Here is a 19,723-nt window from a genome sequence, read left to right as displayed (position 1 = left end):
TCAATTTCTAATTAATAATGTTGGTAACAATTACTAAATTAACCCCGAGATTTGGTTCTTCCAGTTCCCAGCTCTGTGATCTAGTACATATTTATCAACAATAATGTGACTGTAATAGAATAGGATTCTTTTGAGTTTTAAAAAAGAGAGAGAGCCTAGTTTAGTGCACTTGGTAGATGTTTATGTGAAATGAAGTCTATCTGATGGATTACCACCAAAATAATTGCTTTGGGCAAGAAACCTAGGACAGTAAGGGCTACAGATAAGAGATTGGGATTGGATATAAGGAACTCGATGGCAAGTTAAAAGAGGATAATCCTAGGGGAGTTTATCTCAGTCAGCTTGGGCTGCTTTAACAAAAATATGCTAGATTGGGTAACATAAACAACAGACATTTATTTCTCACAGTTCTGGGGCTACAAAGTCAAAGATGCTAGCAGATTTGGTTCCGGGTGAGAACTCTCTTCCTGGCATATAGACAACCACCTTCTGGCTATATCCTCCCGTGACAGACTGAGGGAGCTCCAGCATCTCTTCCTCTTTTTGCAAAGTTACTAATCACATCAAGGGAGCCTTACCTTCATGACCTCATCTAAACCTAATTACTTTTCAGAAGCCTTACCCTAATACCATCCTATTGGGGATTAAAGATTCAACACATTAATTTTGAGAGAACATAACCATGTAGTCCATAACAGAGTTGGTAGGACAAACTCTCCACATATGGTTCCATATGTGGAACCACACAGCTATCCAGGAACCCAGTAATAAGCCATATCACACACCCCAGGAGCCCTTGAGAGAATTCATTTTCCACAAATGTACAATGGCTAAAATAAACAGTACTCTTGAGGCATTGCAGTATAATATGAACGGGCTGACCCTCCGGAGTCAGATAGATATAAATGCAAACCCAGCTCCACAATTTACTAGCTCCATGACCATGGGTAGTTCAAATACAGTTTCCTCATCAGTAAGTTATAGACATTTTAGCAAAGCTCCTTAAAAATTTTAAGAGATGATGTATGTAAGACCTAAAGCCTGGCACATGGCATATGCTCAACAAATACTACATTTTAGTAAAACCGTATCTGTGTTTCAGGCACTAAATTAAGTTCCATACATGCCTTACCTCATAAAATTCAATGACAATCCTGTAACATGGTGTTTTTGTGCCTATTTTACAAATGAGAGAATAGAAGCTTAGGAAAGTTAAGTGACTTGCCCATCTTACCAGCTAATGTATGGAAAAAAAAAAATCAGAGTTCACACACAGGTGATCTTGCTCTATAACTTGTATTTAATTATTCATCCCTACGTCCTCCTTGTAAGGACTGTTGTATGAACCAGAATAGAAGATCTTGACCTTACAATCCTAACATGAAATATCAAAAAATATTTACTTAATATTCTCTGAACAGCAAAGATGGGCTTATATAAAGCATTTTCAAAAACTTTTGGTCAATACTAGATTATAATCTAAATATTTCCAGGCAAAAGATAGAACCTTGACTACCTAGGAGACAAAAGCCACTTATCTAAGGTGCTTGATCACCTAGGGAAACTAAGGAATACATAAGGAACTGAGATAATTACAAGGCACAGGCTGCAGAACATCCCCATAGAAGAGAAGCAAACATCTCAAAGCAGAGTCAAATTCAGTATAAGGGTTTTCTAAAAAAGCTAGAGATTTAGCAAAATAAAAATTGTGGTCCACAGAATTCATTAGTTTAAGAACTAGATCAAGTAGGAGCATGTGGAGGGGCTCTTTGGAGGCCTAAAGAGCTAGGGAAAAAATACATATATATATATAAACAGTATCTTTAAAGCAAATCAAACTATCCCCAAAATGCACTTCTCAGCACACAGACTGGATGGCACTTTCATGGCAGCTCTTTTTGCCTCCAAACAACGAGGCTAAGGTACATAATGGAAATGCCTAGGACAACGAGTAGGTAAATCTGATTCCCATAGGCAACTCTCAGGCCAGTTAGTGGCATCACACTGAGCAAGTGGCTATATGTCTTTGCCTCCATGGCCTTGGTGGCCCCCAGAATTGATGATCCCATGCAGAGCAAGGTGTGTGATAACTAGGTGAGGGCAAGTAGCCTGAGATAATGCATGTTAAAGATGGGGACTGCAAGTCAATAAAACTGAAGCTTTCCCTTTAAACCAGGCAGGGGGGGAAAAACCCTGGCAAATTGTACAAATTGTGAAAAAGATGACCTTCTCCTGGCTTATGCCTGGAATTAATTTGAAGACTGTAAGACTATAAATCAATTTTAAATAGGTTATGAATAGTCAGATTGGAGAAAAAAAGTCAAATGTTCTTGTATGAAAGTTCACAGAGAAAGGGAAAAGCCCTGGAGGAAAAAAAAAAAAGATTCATTTGCCAAAGATATTGTTTGGGGGAAGAAGAATTGACTGTATTTCTCTTATTATCTTATTCTTCAATACTTATTCTTATATTTTGCAGTTTTCCCTACATCTGACCTTGATGCCTTGTTTTCCAGTGTCCCTGTAATGAAGTAAATTAAGTAATGAAGTAAACACTGGATTTGGACTCAGCACATTTGTTCCACTCCTGGTTCTAACCACGTATGTGTTGAGTAAAGTAGACAGACATGACCTGAATAGTCCTTTGTCAAGGAAGGGATTGCTACAGACAACCATCAACTACAGAGAACTATGCTATATTTCTGAATAAAACCCTGTAATTAATTTAGTTTGTATTGAGATGAGGACAGATTTCCTTCCCATGGCCTAAAAACCCTTGCAGGATATGTGGTCTATCTATCCCTTCAGCCTTCTCTCTAATGATGCTGTCCCTAACCAGCTTCACACCGGATAATCTAATGTTCTCTCCTATCCCAGGATGTTTGTATATGTTGTTTTTTCTTCCTGAAAAATCTGGTCCTTATCTATCATTGGTTTACTATTACTCATCCTTCAGATCTCAGCACAAATATCATTTCCCTAAGGAATTTTTCCCGACCTGCTAGCAATCATCATAGTTGCAATTTTACATTTGATAAATGTCTATCTCCTCCACCAGACTATAAATGCCCTGAGGAAAAAGAAGGCATTCCATTTTACTCTTTATCCCCAATACCTCTTATAGTGTTGGACACATAAGGATTTACTAAATGTTGAATGAATAAATTCAAAGACGAGGTATTTCTAAACCAGTATATTGGGGGTGTTCAGGGGTAGTTTTCTATGTCACATTAATATCTTATTCTCCTTTCTCCCTGAGCACACTGAAGACCAAACTTGTGTTCCCTTTATAGTTGGGTGAGGACATGGAAACTAGTTCTGGCCTGTGGGTTATAAATGAATGAAACATTGAATTGTCAGTGGGAAACCTTTATTCTTTTCTTCTTGATTTCTGTGACGATCCTGGGATCACACTTAAATGAACTTTCAGCCTGGCTCCCTAAATGAGGACAGCAGACATCAGCTTGCCAAGTAGCCTACATGGATGTGTAGCACAAGGGACAGTAAGCCATTACAATTTAGCTTTCAGGGTTGGTTGTTACAGCAGCATCACCTATCCTTAATGAAGCCCAAACCGCTATTAGGAATATGGCAATCTATATTTTATAGGGATAACATTTGACAAAATTATTACATATGATAATTTGGTAAACTGAAATATACTTAGTGAACATGTATCTCTAAAAGTGGTTAGGAATCAGAACAGGAATACTGTATTCTTTGTGTGTTTGGTTTCATTTTCAGGGTATATAATTTGCCAGGGCTGCCATAATGGGCTACTACCGACTGGGTGGCTCAAAAATCAGAAGTGTGTTGTATGTAGGCAAATTGAATTTAAATAAAATAATTTTAAAATATAGAAATGTGGGACATCTGGGTGGCTCAGCTGTTAAGCGTCTGCCTTCAGCTCAGGTTGTGGTCCCGGAGTCCTGGGATCGAGTCCCACATTGGGCTCCCTGCAGGGAGCCTGCTTCTCCCTCTGTCTGTGTCTGCCTCTCTCTCTGTGTCTCTCATGAATAAATAAATAAAATCTTTAAAATATATATAGAGAGAAATGTGTTGTCTCCGTTCTAGAGGTTAGAAATCTAGGATTAAGGTGTGGAGAGGGTTGGTTGTTTCTTCTGTGCTCCCTCCTGTGAAGGACAACGTATTTCATGTTTCCCTTGTAGCTTCTGGTGTTTTGCTGACATCTTTGGTGTTCCTTGGCTTATACACTATTCTAAATGGTCTTCGTCTTCACATAGCATTCTTCATACATAGTCTGTGTGTGCATGTCTGTCTGTCCAAATTGCTCCTTTTTATGAAGACACACGTATTGTATTACAGTTCCTTCTAATTACCTCATTTTAACTTCATTACCTCTGTAAAGACAATTTCCAAATAAGGTCACTTTCTGAGGGGTTAGGACTCCAGATCTTTTATGGAAGACACAATTTAAGCCATGACATAGAAATTATAAGAAAGAGATAAAGTCAGGAAAAAAATTAGCCATGTTGCAAGCAGAAACAACAGGTGATAGACAAAGCCCAAACTGCAGGAACTTTTAAGTTTGGAAGAGACTACTCCTCAAACCTAATGCATAAAGGAAAAAATGAGAAATGTCTTAAGAAAAAAAAAAAAAGCCAACTACAAGTTTTCACTGAAGCAAGAATCAAACCTGAGTTTAGCTGACTCACTCATAGTTAAAACCTCTGAACAGATTTAAGTGGCATCTAGTAAATTCTGTTGGTTGGGGAAAAAAATGTCTCAGCCAAAAGTACACTGAAGGAATAGTTCTGCAAAAGCAGCATGATAGGCCCCCATGGCATCCACAAGTAAGCCAAGAAAGGCAGGGATAGACACAAGAAAGGAGAGACACAGAGCAAAACTAGAGAAAATACCTGAGTGTGGCCATTAGCACGTTTCAGTGACTGAACTATTAAGATCTAAGATATTGAGAGAACCAAATTGCCTAAACAAACCAAGACTATGAAACTGAAGAAGTTGATGGTTTCAAACATCTACAAGCAAGAAGTGGGCTGAGAAGGCTGCTCAGACAGCAATGTATTATTCAATCTCTATTCCATATGTGACCAAGGAGGAGATTAGGTAAACAGGAATCACAAGAGGATGAAGCCAAGGGCTAAGGAGGGCAATAGAGTGGGAGCTCCAGCAACCCTATTAACAGCCTGTTCCCAGATCCACATCCAGATACAGTGGCCCTCCCCTCATCCCTGGTGTGTCACTTATATACACAATCCAGAGATGCTAGACTTTGAACTTGATGTCATGACTAAATGGGACTTTTGGAGTATGATCCTTGGAAAGGAAATCATCTATTTCTTGTGTTTAGGAGAGTAAATAAAATATTTGATGAACATATGGGCAGAATGTGGCGGTTATTACTGCTGCTCACTGAAATCCAGTTTCTTCCTTGTGCGAACATGGACAACTAAATTTTTAGGCTCCCATTTGTTGGGATGAAACTATGAGACCAGGGAGCATGAATGATGTGGATCATTTCCAGGCTAGATTATTCAATTGCTGGTGCAAGACCCTCCAGAGTTCCCTATCCTCATTTCTTCTGCTAACTTGATCATGGAAGCCCGCATCAGACTGAGATGTGCTTTCAAGCCGGAGTCTGAGTGAGTAGAACAGAGAAGAGTCCCCCAGTCTAATTCACGATGAACATGTAGCTTCCACAAAAATTAAGCTTTTTTGCCTTAAAATACTGAAGTTTTGCCCTACATAATCCAGTCATCGTGCTCCTTGGTATTTACCTAAATGAGTTGAAAATATATATCCACACAAAAAACCTGCACATGAATGTTTATCACATCTTTAGTCATAATTGCCAAAACTTAGAAGCAACCAAGATGTTCTTAAATAAGTGAGTGGATAAACTTGGAATACTCAGACAACGGAGCATTACTTAATTTAAAATGAACTATCAAGCCATTAAAAAAACATGAAGGAATCCTATATTCACAGTACTCAGTGAAAGAAGCCAATCTCAAGTCTATACACTATTTGATTACAATTCAATGAAATTCTGCAAAAGACAGAAGGGAAAGGAAGAAAACACGGAGTATGCAGAATTTTTAAGGGCAGTGAAACTATTCTGTATGATATGGTGATGGTAGATATGGGTCGTTATGCATCTGTCAAAACCCACAGACTGTAAAACAGGGTAAACCCAATGTAAACTTTGGACTTTGTTAATAATGCAGCAATATTGGCTCTTCAAAAAAAATGAAATTAGAGGTTATTACTGGAGCATTTCCCTATCCTGACAGAGCATTAATATATCAATTGATTACATAATTTTACAAAATTCAAAAACTAATGCGGACTTAGAATAGCTTCAGTTCACGTGTAAATCAGATTTTTACTTCAGAAGCAACAGCACTCAACTGATACTGATATAGTGTAAAAGCAGTCTTCCAAAGGTGAAAACACCTCTCAAAAGTCATATTATCCCTGTTTAAAAAAAATAAACTCCAATTAACTAATTTTAATACATCATAAAATATGGGCTTAATTATTACCAATAAATTAGAATTTATTTTGGGGTTAATTGCAGTAAATCATTTCAATCCTCAAAGTTTAATGAATCCAGGCCAACGTTTTCTAGAGGTAGACCAACCATACTGGAGAAACCTGAAGCATTTGTGAGAAATGTAGATGCTCAGGCTCCCTCCCAGATTTACTGACTCCGAATCTTTAAGAGGCCCAGAGATCCAAAGTATGCCAGGCTATACAGATTTAAGCATCACTGAACTCCATTATATATAAAATTATGAGACTTTATACAATAAATATTTTGCTTCTAAAGTCACTAGCTTCTACACACCTAATAAATGCCTAAGCACTGCTTTCACAATTAATCTTACACATATGCAATACCTACAGCAGTAAGTATGAGCCATTCCTGGGGCACCATTTTCCCACTAGCCTTTGAGCTGTAGTGAGCAGCATGACTGCTGTGTGATACACAGTCTCAGAGTGGGGCTTACTAAGGAATGCAGTTCAAGTAAAAAAAAGCTCATAAATGAATTCCCATTTTTCCCAATGCAAAATTGAGCTAATTCTGAATTTTCCTCCGGCTGCCCACATTTCCCAGAGGGGATAAATTGTACAACGTGAGGTAATGAGGCTTTGCACTTCGGAAAATGATGGAAAACATAACAAATTGCAAGATCTTCAAGTGGTTCTTTGGGGAGAACTCAACCCCATGGTGGAGGCAAATAGAAACAAAATAATATAATGCAAGTGGAACAATTCATCTGTGCTTTCCTAAAAATGAAAGCAAAATTATTTGATGCTTCTTTTTGTAATCATTTTATTCTATAATTGCATGTCTGATTTTTAAAATGAATTAATCAAAGGTAATTAGGTACAAGAATGTTCTATATCTGGGGAATAGGAGCACCTCTACCATACTTACAATCTAAGATAACATTTCCAAGGTCTGAGCAAAGGAAAGTTCCACTAATACTTTTTTACAAAGCCAATCAGAAGCAAGAGTAGGTCAAGTCTCATTTAATGAGATTTATTCAACTTATACTGACCTTTCTCCTCTGATATTTAGATTCACATTCAACACAACTCGATACTTTAATGGTTACATATCTTTAGTTTTTCTCCTCCAAATTTTTCCATGTAAGCTTTTTGAGAAAAGAGACCATATCTAATTAAGATTATAGCTATGAAAACACTAATGTTTATAAAAAGCAACGTAAAAGAAGTATTACCATTTGGGCCTTGTTCCAAAGCAGAAAAAATATAACCATTTGAGCTATATTTAATGAGCAAATACATTTCTCTCCAAAGACTATAAGATTGAAATTAATTTCCTAACTAATTAAATCCAGTACACAAACTAAAGCTTAGTTTTATCCTCAGTTCAGTTTTTACATTTATAGTCACCAAGAAAAATGCCATAGTTACATCAATGTCATGATTTCACAGTTTCTAAGGGTGGGGGATTTAAGTATTATATGATAAAAACAGTCAACAGATTTCTACATCAACTATTTGACTTTTTTTTCTTTCAGGGAGAGTAGACGACTTCAAAATGTTTGAAGATATAAATGCATATTAATCTAAAATACATAAAATTGATGATAATTCAGCACCTGAAAATGTACTCAGTAAACACACACTTTCAGATTGATGGGTAGGTATAATGAGCCCCTTGGTAAAACTTCTGACACAGAAGGTGTGACCTACAATACAAAATTCCCACTACTATACCCTTTGGGTCCTCAATGCATGAAGACCTTCTTGGGGATAAATGTGCTTGCATATCCAACCATCAAATAAAACTGAAAATCCATCAAAGCCACCTAAGAGGCATAAAGGCTACCGAGGCATTATAGTAAAGAGGTGGCTACAAGTCAGATGGAAACAAGAAATATGGAAGATGGAAACAAGGCAGATAGGATGAGTGTTGGTCAAAACTTTCAGTGGAAAAGAGAATTGATGAATATGCAGTTTAGCAACCAAAATAAGGGAGTTAAGGTATGGGAAAGCACCTTGCACAATGCTTTAGTATGTGCTTCATAAATGTTAGGTTTAGTTTTATAATGTTTTTATAGGTCATGACAACCAGAAGCCCTGAATTTCTACAAAATCTCATACAGGATTTTGCTGCCCCTATCCATGGCTTTAAGACACATCCTCAAGGGAATTGGTATGATGATCCATAGGGGATCAACAATGGATATTAACAAATTACATCCCAAGGAAAGTTCATAAGTGAGGGGTTAAATGGCAAAATTTTTCCTTCTATGAGTTCAGTTGGTGTCCTATGCAAAAGACCATTCCTGCTGCCAGTGCTCAATAGGATATGCTGTTACCCAAAGACACAGAGCCTGATACCTGAATGGAATGATGCTGCTAAAAGCAGCTCATCACATATCTACTCCTTCATTCTTCTGGCCAAGCTTGTGTATCAGAAACCACAAAGGATAGAGCTCATAGAAGAGACCCAAGACCAAAGATTTAGTCTGGGACAGACCTAAGAAGTTTGACAGCTATGTTTACCAAGTCAGTATCAAGGACAGTCTGGGAAGGAAACATTTGAAATGGACACTGTAATGAAAAAAAAAAAAGAAAGAAAGAAAGAAAGAAAGAAAAGAAAAAAAATCAATCTGGAAATCAGGAACATTCAAACTTCATTTTACAAATCAGGAAAGCAGATTTGGGGACTTCCCTTGTGCCTTAGCTGGTGTCAGTTACAGAGTAAGAACTATGTTTCCCGGTGCTTAGTACCAGCATCTGTTCCACCCTCCTGCCACTCCTCAGGACAAGGGGTGGTGAACGCTCCTGGCCAGGCCTGCTCAGGAGAGTGTATGCTCTGTGAAAGAACTTCCCGTAACTCGCCTTCCCATCCTAAAGCCATCAGGGCAGAGGGGAAGAGCATCCATTTCTAGTTTCAGACAGACTCAGCTCTATTTCGTTTTACTTTATCCCTTCCTTACTGTCCTCAAGGATCTATATTGTGTGTATGTGTGTATATATATAAAGTATGTTATGTATAAATATACTGTATATATCAAATTAAAAATAGGTATATTCTATATTACATTTCCTTATAAAAATTTGTTTCTTACAAAGCGATGATTTGTTTTAAAAACGATGTCACTAACATTAAGAATTTTTATGAGCCATTCATCAGTTTTGCCTGCATCAGGAGCTTCAAGAAATCAGATCCTACCTAACCTATCACTCTTCAAGCCCAAAACTTAACATGTTTTCATTTTTCTTTCATTTATTTTCTCATTTTCCCCAGAAATCTGGTAGATCGGGTGGGACAAAGATGACACAGGTGATAGATCTATAACTTATTGCTATTTTCTTTTTTATTATGGTAAAAAATGCAACCTGAAATCAACAATTTTTAGGGGTACAATATTAACTATATGCACAGTGTTATACAGCAGATCTGCAGAGCTTTTTTATCTTGCATGATTGAAACCATATCCACTGAACTCCACAGCCCCTCTGTACTCAGATACCTCATATAAGTTAGAATCATGCAGTATTTGTCTGTGACTAGGCTTTTCACTTGGTATAATGTCTTCAAGCTCCATCCACATTGTAGCAAATAAGAAGGCTGAACATTCCATTGTAAATATATGCTATATTTTCTATATCCATTCATCTATTGATAGACACTTAGGTTGCTTCCACCTCTTGGTTAATGTGAACAACGCTACAATAAACATAGGTATGTAAATATCTATACAAAATCCTGTTTTTCCCAGTAATCCTATTTACCTACCTAAATTATCCTAATTTACATACCTATCCTAACATAGGTATGTAAATATCTATACAAAATCCTAATTTTTCCCAGTAAGTACCGAGAAGTGGAGCTGTTGGATTACATGATAGGTGGGGTTTGTTTTTTGGTTTTGGTTTTTTGGTTTTTTTTTTTTTTTTAAAGCTTCTGCCATTTTTCATAGTTTCTGTACCATTTTACACTTCTACCAATAGTGGAGAAGTGACTCATTTTCTTTGCAAACCAACGCTTCTTGTAATAGCCACTCTAAGACGTGAGAGATGATAGGTCACAGTATTTGTTTGTATTTCCCCTGATGATTAGTGACGTACATATCTTTTCATACACCTGGTAGTCACTATAGTTCATTGAAGAACTGGCTATCCAGTCCCTTTCTTTTATTAATTATTTGGATTTTTTTTGCTATCAAGTCGAGTGAGTTTCTTACATACATTGGATATTAACTCCTTATCAGATAGATGGTTTGGAATAGGATAGTTTCTCCCATTCCATAAGCTGCTTTTTCACTCTGTGGAATGTTTGTCAAAAAAACAAACAAACAACAGCTTTTTAATTTAGTGCACCAATCTACCTTGACTTACAATGGAGTTACATCCCAATGAACCCACATAGGTTGAAAATATCATCAATTGAAAAGACATTAAATACACCTAACCTACCAATCCTAGCAATTTAGCTTAGGCCACCTTAAACATGCTCTGAATACTTACATTAGCCTACCATTGGGAAAAATCATCTAACAAAAATCTTTTTATAATATAGTGTTGAAGATCTCATGTAATTTATTGAATACTGGATTTCAAGTGAAGAATTGGGAAGCCTGGGTGGCTCAGCAGTTGGATGGCTGCCTTCGGCTCAGGGCTCGATTCCGGGATCTGGGATGGAGTCCTGCATCGGGATCCCCATGGGAAGCCTGCATCTCCCTCTGCCTGTGTCTCTGCCTCTCTCTCTCTGTATGTCTCATGAATAAATAAATAAAATCTAATAAATAAATAAACAAACATCTGTCTGGACACTCTAGCCGTTATCAAAAGTGAAATATTAGATATCAAACAATAGATTTCTCCATTTCTATCATTTGCTTCATTTATTTTCATGCTTTAATGTTGAGCACGTTTATACTTTTTATAGCTTCCTAGTAGATTGACTCTTGGTGCTTTTTGTTCCTTGTGACAGCTTTTGATTTAGTCTATTTTGCCTGCTTTGGCTTTGGACACTACTACTCTCTTGTTTTCCACTGGCACAAAATATCTTGTTCCATCCTTTCACTTTCAGTCAATGCTCATCCATAAATGGAAAGTGAGTCTCTTGTAGATAGCATATATTTATAACTAATTTTTTAATCCATTCAAACCATCTGTCTTTTGACTAAGGCCATTTGAGCTAATTACTGATCAGGATATATTATTATGATTTTGTTGTTTGCTGTCTTGTAGTACTTGTGTCTTCTTTCCACCCTTAAAATTTTCCTTTATGATTTGCTGTTTTGTAGTGTCACACTTTGATTCCATGCTTTTCTTCTTTTTTGAATCTTCTATAAGTATGTTCTCTTTTTTATGTAAGCTCTCTGACAACCACAATCTATTTTAAGCTGGTAACTTACTGTCAATCACACACAAAAGTCTACTCTTACTCTCCCCACACTCTGTTATTGATGTCACAAATTACATTTTCCATATCCTATCCATTGACATTTTTGTAGTTATATTTTTTGTGTTTTGTCTTTTAACTGCTACATGAGAATTAGAAGTGATTTATGCACCAGTATTACAGTGTTCTCTATTTTGCCTATTTTAACAGCGAGCTATATGCCTTTGTATTGCTGTCTAGAATCCTCAATTTCAATTTGAAGGACTCCCTTTAGCCCTTATTGTAAGGCAGGTCTAGTGGTGATGAAATCCCTCAGGTTTTCTCTCTCTGGAAAAGCCTTTATGTCTCCATTTCTGGAAGAATTTTGCTAGCTATAGTATTCTTGCTTGACACTATTTCTCTCTTAGCACTTTGAGTGTAACATATCACTGCCTTCTGGCTTGTAAAGTTTTGGCAGGAAATTGTTAATATGGAGCTGTTATTATGACCCTACATTCTCAACTACAGTTTCTTCACCTTTGAAATAAGAGCGTACACTGTATGATTGCCATTTCCTATAAAATACCAACAACCTAAAAATTAATATCTATGTCCTAAGTTGAGAAGGCACAAAAAGAAGTTTACAATTAGGGTGGAAAAAACTTTTGCAACACATTGCCAAATATATCTGAGATTTCTAAGTATGACAAACTCAGAAAATGTCCTATAAGTCTCCTCAGAATTAAATGTGTTAACTCTTTTCAAGTGCCTTTTCAACTGGTATATACAAATCACAATGTCTACCTTGCACTTTAGAAAGTTAGAAAACTGACTTACAGTAAAAGAAAATTCTCATTTGGAATATAGCAATTATATGATTAATAAAATGACAGTAACACCTATAATGTTGATTAGCAAGATCAATTCAGCCATGGTCTGTATACTTAAATTGAAAATATTCAATTACAGATGCCAAGTTGTAATTGTGTCCATTATCTTTGGTCCAATTTTTACCATGCTCACCATTCTAACAGCCTCTCAGATAGGAAAGCATGTGTCTCAAGCTTTCTCTGCTAGAAGCTTAGCAATATGAAATGTCAAGCAACTGCACACTTCATTCCTCTTTTGTCTTTTATTATATACACAGTTTGACCCCTTTTTAAATAGATTAAATAAGGTCTAGCAGAAAATGAATGCTTGTTGACAAATACAACCATAATGCTCAAAGAACAAATCATTTTTCCTACCCTCCAACTGTTCCTAAAGTGAGAAGCCACGGAAGTAATTTACCAGAAAAAAAATATATGCATATCAAGCCTATGAGGAGAAAGTTTTTTCATGCTATTCATTCAATTACTTTCTGTTAAAAATGGGCATTTCATAACATTTGGCAGAATGTGAAGAGTCCTATGTAAAAAATGCCTACAAATTTTAACAAATGTAATACCACCAATTGGTTTTTGCTCAAATCTGAATGACAAGGAGTGTGAGGTTGAAGGTAGTAAAGGCAAAACATTTGAGACAGAAGTAGTTAAGACACACATTTGGGAACAGGATGGACTTAACACGCTTTGGGGGAAAAAATCAGAAAGGGTGGCTCAAGGGGCATCATATGTCGGGTAGAATGGTCAAGATGAGGTTGCAGAAGCAGACAGTGAGTAGGTCAGGCAGGCCACATAGCCTCTGGAAAGGAATATACATTTTATTCCAAGGTGGTAGCATGGAATTTGAGAATTTTAAGGAGAGTGACACGATCTGGCTGACATGTCAAAATGATCACCCCAGATGTTACGCAGAGAATAGCTCGTAGGGGGCAGCCCTGGTGGCGCAGCGGTTTAGCGCTGCCTCCAGCCCAGGGCGTGATCCTGGAAACCCGGGATCGAGTCCCACGTCGGGCTCCCGGTGCATGGAGCCTGCTTCTCCCTCTGCCTGTGTCTCTGCGCCTCTCTCTCTCTCTGTCTCTATGAATAAATAAATAAATAAATCTTTAAAAAAAAAAAAAAAGAATAGCTCGTAGGCACTAGGGATAGGGTGGGAGTGGAAGCTGCTGGACTGTGATAGTTATTCAGAAAAAAAGGTGATGGCTGCTTAGAATAGGATGGTAGCAATGGGAGCTGGGAGAGAGAGCAGATTAAGGATAGATTTTGAAAATGCTGCTGATGGAGATTTGTTGATGGATGAGACGAGATGAGGGAAAGAGGAAACAGCAACAAATACTACGCTTTTGGCTTGGGTAGCAGAATACATGTGTTAATAGACCATGGATGTCTGCAACAGTGGACCAAAACACGCAAGATCAACTTCTATAAGGATTCCTTTAAAATTCTGCACTGAGGTTTTTTAAAAAATCACTGCACAAATTTTAAAAGATTTGGTCTGACTCAATTGTGTATGAAAAAAGTTTTGCAGTCATGTCCATACTTAAAAAAAAAAAAAAAAAACCCAGACAGCAAGCAACAGAAAACAGTTCTTGTTGTGTCTACTTTAAACGCATATGTGTAGCACACATTATAACTCAACAATGTAGGATAGCCATTTGTGTGTTATCACAGAGCCTTCATGACCATTTTGTAACCTTCAGAATACTCTGAGATTAAATACATCAAAATTTAAACAGTTCCCTATGGAATATATATTTTAAATTATCACATGACTATCAGCATGCATATAATTTTTTGCACCTTTGGGCTTATTTCCTGAAAAAAAAAATTCCAGAGCTAGAATTTTAGAGTCAACACTGATTAATACTCAGCTGGTACACACTAGGATAGTCATATTATTTTTAAATTATTAAAATATTTTCATATTGTACTTCTTGAGTGCCTCCTTTCTCATCAAGCCTTTCCTTTCCTTCTATAACAACCCTGACATCTCCAGGATCCTATATCAAAAAGATTAACACCTGACTGCCTAAAAGTGTTACTGTGACCAGGGTCCTGATTAGTCCATTAGCCAGTTGTTCAACATTTTTACACTGCAGAGTCAAAAACCTTTATATAAATTATAACATTTGAATAAATTAGGTCAGTTTTAAGTTAAATTTAGCTTGTCTTAATGTGTTGATATCGGTACTGTAACATTCAAGGAGGAACAGCTATTTCATCCAATTCATCTTCTTCTAATCATTCTAGCCTTTTCTAAGTCTAAAAATGCCTTGCAAGAGGTGCCTCTCGGAAGAGGCTTCATCTCATGGTCATGAGTTTGAGCCCCACCTTGGTTGTAGAGGTTACTAAAAAACTGAAACTTAAAAACAAACAAACAAAAACTAATGGATTTGCCACAACTCCTCAGCCACAGACTCATCACACTTCACAGAGGTGCCCTTTCTTCCTTCCAGAGATACTGCAAAATGGCAGGATCACTTTCTTTACCATTACACTCGTCCCCTTCACTTCAGTAAATCTTGGTCTCTGCTGATGGCCTCATTTTCATCTCTTCCATGTGGGCAGAGGGTCTACAAATCTTTTTTTTTTTTGATTTGTTGATAGTACATAGTCTATATTTTTTACTGCTGTCCTAAAGACATTAGGGCTTTGGAAGATCATAAAAATAGCACTTTCCGGGCTAAGGGATCAGACAATTCTGAACTGAATGAATAAACTATTTTTCTCCTTCTGAAATAAATATTTGAGAGTGCCTGATCTTGACAAAAGAAGAACTCTTCCACTTATTAAATAAGGCATGTAAACAATTTATGCCATACATTTTTCTAAAAACGTTGTTTAACCAAAGCAATCAATCAGTCAGGGGTTATTGTATTATACGGTCGTCGCTACTCAGATAGCTATCACAACATAGACTCTAACTTTAGTGTATATCCAAGTCAGATTTAGAGTTCTCCCCACAGTTCATTTCCCTTTCTCTTAGCTGTACCAGCTAGTTTTGAGAATCACTCAAAGCAACGTGAGTATGACACATAATTCAATCAGTAAAAGAACAGATGGGCCCAGTTCACAGTCACTGGAAATTTAATCCTTGAAGAAGACACATGGAGAAAATGTGAAATTTTAGAGAAGTCTATCATACGAAAAACCACCATACCAAAATCCATTAAAGGAAAATATCAAAAGCTGTCCTACAGTACTCAAAGTAGATAGAATTTAGGATGATATTAACATGAAGAAACAAACACAGTCATCTTACCTGAAACCCCTCAATTATTGAAGAAAAAAAATATCCATCCATCCATCTACCACAGAGTACATACTTACCACTTCATACAAGCTACCCATGTGGTAAATAGAATATGCAACCCACAAGTGACTTTGCAATGTAGTTGGCAAGTAAAGGCAGAGTTGAAAAGTAATGTTAAGTGCCAGACGTGAAAACTCACTGTTTCTAAGCTAGTTCCTATTTGTTGTCATGAAGTAGGGCTAGACTATAAAGGGTAAGGAACAACTGAAGAAATGGAAAACAGAGGGATGTACAATTGGCCTCTGGGTAGTGTCATGAACAAAGGGACAGCAATAGAAATCCTTCCAAATAATGAGTTCTCTCCCCTTGCTACTTTAAAGAGCAGCAGCCGGACACATGATTAGCTTTATAGAGAACTTTCAATATTCAGATCAGAATTTTGCACACTTCCTTTGAAGGGAACAGCAACTCCACAACAGATGAGTGGCTGAAAGGGGTTACTTGACGAGGAGACCAGAGTTTGTGTAACAGTCAATCTAGAAGGAAGTTAGCTGAGTAATACTGCAATGGTCCCAGTAATGGCATACCTGTAACAATGCTTCTCACATCAGCAGAGATTCAAAGTCAGTTTATCTTTTTACATTTATCATCAGGCATGTGAGGAAAATGGTAAGAATAGAAGAAAGGAGAAGAGGTATCCTTGTTTAACTGCCTCAAACTTCCTCTGCGCTATTTGCTTATCAACATGGGAAATTGTCCCTAAATTCTCAGGTAATAAGACTATCGCATGCAGTTGCACCTCTATTCATATAAAAAAAACCTAAAATTTAATCACTTGTCATTTGTAAACATAGGTAGTTCTAAAATTACAGATACATAAGATTAGGTCAATCTGCTATGGACCCTGAGTGCTCCCTGCCACACATCCTTGAAGAGGATAGTGCCAAACTATAAGACTTTAACTGTCCCCTGAGCAATTTCTATAGCTAGTCACACAAGCAAGCAAAATTAAAGTGATCACAGTGTGACTACTGTTTGATTCCCCACAAGAGAAACAAATTTCTTTGCTGTTTGCTGCAAAAAGTGTTACACCCTTGCTGGGCCCACTGTTCATGTCACAGCCAACTAAGTGCATAACCCCGGTCTAGACCCATCACCATGCCCTGTGGGATTTAGGGGCTGTGAAACCAGCCCTACCATACTGTCAGCCTCTACTCTGATGTACTGTGAGTAGTAAATGGTCCTTCTCTGGTCCCTTTTGTCTTATTGCCTCCTCTTGTACTCAATTTACGACACAGCTATAGTGTTGGGGATTCTTCTGAAACAGCAAACTGGGTGCCAAGACAATGATATTTGGAAAAGAAAAAGCAAGAACCTTATGGACCAAGTTCTAGGATATAAGAAAACTCCCAGGGACTAGTAGCAAATGCTCCCATCTAAGTGATGGGCTGGGGGTGAAGGGAATCAATGATCCTCCACCAAGCTGCTAATGAACAAAAGTTGAGTCAATGACTAGAGGCTGAATGGTGAAAAGTTGAATTGAAACAACCTTCCCAAGGGTGCCTAGGTCGTTCCGTTGGTTGAGTGACCAACCTTGATTTTTGGCTCATGATTTCTGGGTCATGAGATCTGTCCCCACATCCAGCTCCTCACTTAGCAGGAATCTGCTGAAGATTCTCTCTCTCCTTCTCCATCTATCCCTGCCATTCACACTCTCTCTCTAAAGCAAATTAATTAATTAAAAAAAGACTTATTTATTCATGAGAGACAGAGACAGAGAAGCAGAAACATAGGCAGAGGAAGAAGCAGGATCCCTGTGTGAAACTTTATGCAGAACTTATTCCCAGGACCCCAAGAGCACAACCTGAGCCAGAGGCAGTTGCTCAACCACTGAGCCACCCAGGTGCCCAATAAATAAGTTTTTTAAGAAACAAAGAAACAAGCTGCCCAATCATGGTATTCTTTCTGTGTGAGATAATGCACTAAGAAAGCACCTTGGGCCCCTGTCAGTGAAGAAAGCACAACCATACCCTCATTTGACAGCCACTAGAACGACTGCAGCAGACCTCAATATGGAGTACACACTATAAAGAGGCAGAGAGAGAAATGTGGAAGCACTTTGATCAACAAATTTAGGATCTATTAAAGAAATGGCTAGTACATTCCCATGATGAGGGGATGAAAGAGATTAGGTGAATGGTAGCACCTAGGCCAGCTCACTTTTGATACCATAGTAAGTCATTACAACTCTACCATTGTGCCCAGCCCACTTGATACCTGACCCATCAGGCAAAGAAAAGAAGTGGCTAATACATTAAAACCAACTATGTAGCTGTGGACTGACAAAAACAACTCTAGCACCTAGGAAGAGAAGACCTTGATCCTGATCCTGAGACGTATGGAGAGAGAGAGATAGAGAGACAGAGAGAGAAATATTTAATTATCTCCTTATCCTGTACATTTAGCAGCACAGCTTGGCAAAGCAATCATGTGGTCTGAGTCAAGCAACAGCTGAACTGGCAATCTGATCCTCTGCTGGTTTTAGGGTTCTTTTTTTTAATTTTTTTTTAAGATTTATTTATTTATTTATGAGAGAGAGAGAGAGAGAGAGAGAGAGAGAGGCAGAGACACAGGAGGAGGGAGAAGCAGGCTCCATGCTGGGAGCCCGACGTGGGACCCGATCCTGGGACTCCAGGATCGTGCCCTGGGCCAAAGGCAGGCGCTAAACCACTGAGCCACCCAGGGATCCCCTAGGGTTCTTGTTCATATGCTATGGGATTAGAAAAGCTTGTAGAGACATGGCTGTTCAGGAGGGCTTTTTCGTGTGTGCTCAACATTGTCAATGGCTCCCAGTGCAGATCTCTCCTCTCCCATGTAGGACAAACATGGACTGTCACAAACTTCTTTCAGTATGACTGATACGAATTTGTATTTGTCTCTTGAGGCCCTAGCAACCTTGGGTTATGTCATGGATGACAATCAAGTCTGCATCTCTTGGGGACATTGCCAATGAGGCCTAACCAAACCCATATAATGGTGATCCAAATCAAACTGAATAAGCCATCAGCTAGAGAGACCTGTACCCTTTGGATTGTATGTTTCTGTGTAAGGACAGTGACTCATGGATTGTCTATTGGAATGGAGGTGGGGGTTTTTTTGGCCATCTGTTCCTCTCTGTAATTATTGGTACTGGCTTGTTTTCTGTTTGCTCTAAAAGACCCTGAGCCCTTGACCCTATGTTCTCCTGCAGCATGACTTACAACACAGTGGGCTCATTGCATTGCCTGTAGGACTTGGGGGCATGGACACTCCTGCAGATTGCTATGCTGTGAACAATAAACTGTCATTGAGGCAGTTTTCTACTTTTGTACTTATGTAGTTATGGAAGGTTTACTGTTTGCTGTCCATTATGAGTTTGGGGTTCCTTCCTGACAAATCACTGAATATATAATTATAAAAAGCTAATTAAGAATGCTCAGGAGACATGAGCCTAATTGGAGAAAATATCAACTATGTAGTTAAGCTTAAAGAAAAGGATAGAAAGTTATTAAAAAAGTTATTAAAACTGTATATTTACTTCTTGATCACAAAAATGGCCATAACAATCCAGATTGACTAATTTTACAGTGATCGAAGATTCATAATGATTGATTTGTTTATAAATTATGATAGCAATCAAACTGATCATTAGAGAAAACAGGGCTTTTGGTATGTTTTGACTTTATTCTCACGAAC

The sequence above is a fragment of the Canis aureus genome, chromosome 17 (assembly GCF_053574225.1).
Source record: "Canis aureus isolate CA01 chromosome 17, VMU_Caureus_v.1.0, whole genome shotgun sequence".
Classification (NCBI taxonomy): domain Eukaryota; kingdom Metazoa; phylum Chordata; class Mammalia; order Carnivora; family Canidae; genus Canis; species Canis aureus.
The sequence above is the reverse complement of the archived record's forward strand: the minus strand, read 5'-3'. Positions refer to the sequence as shown.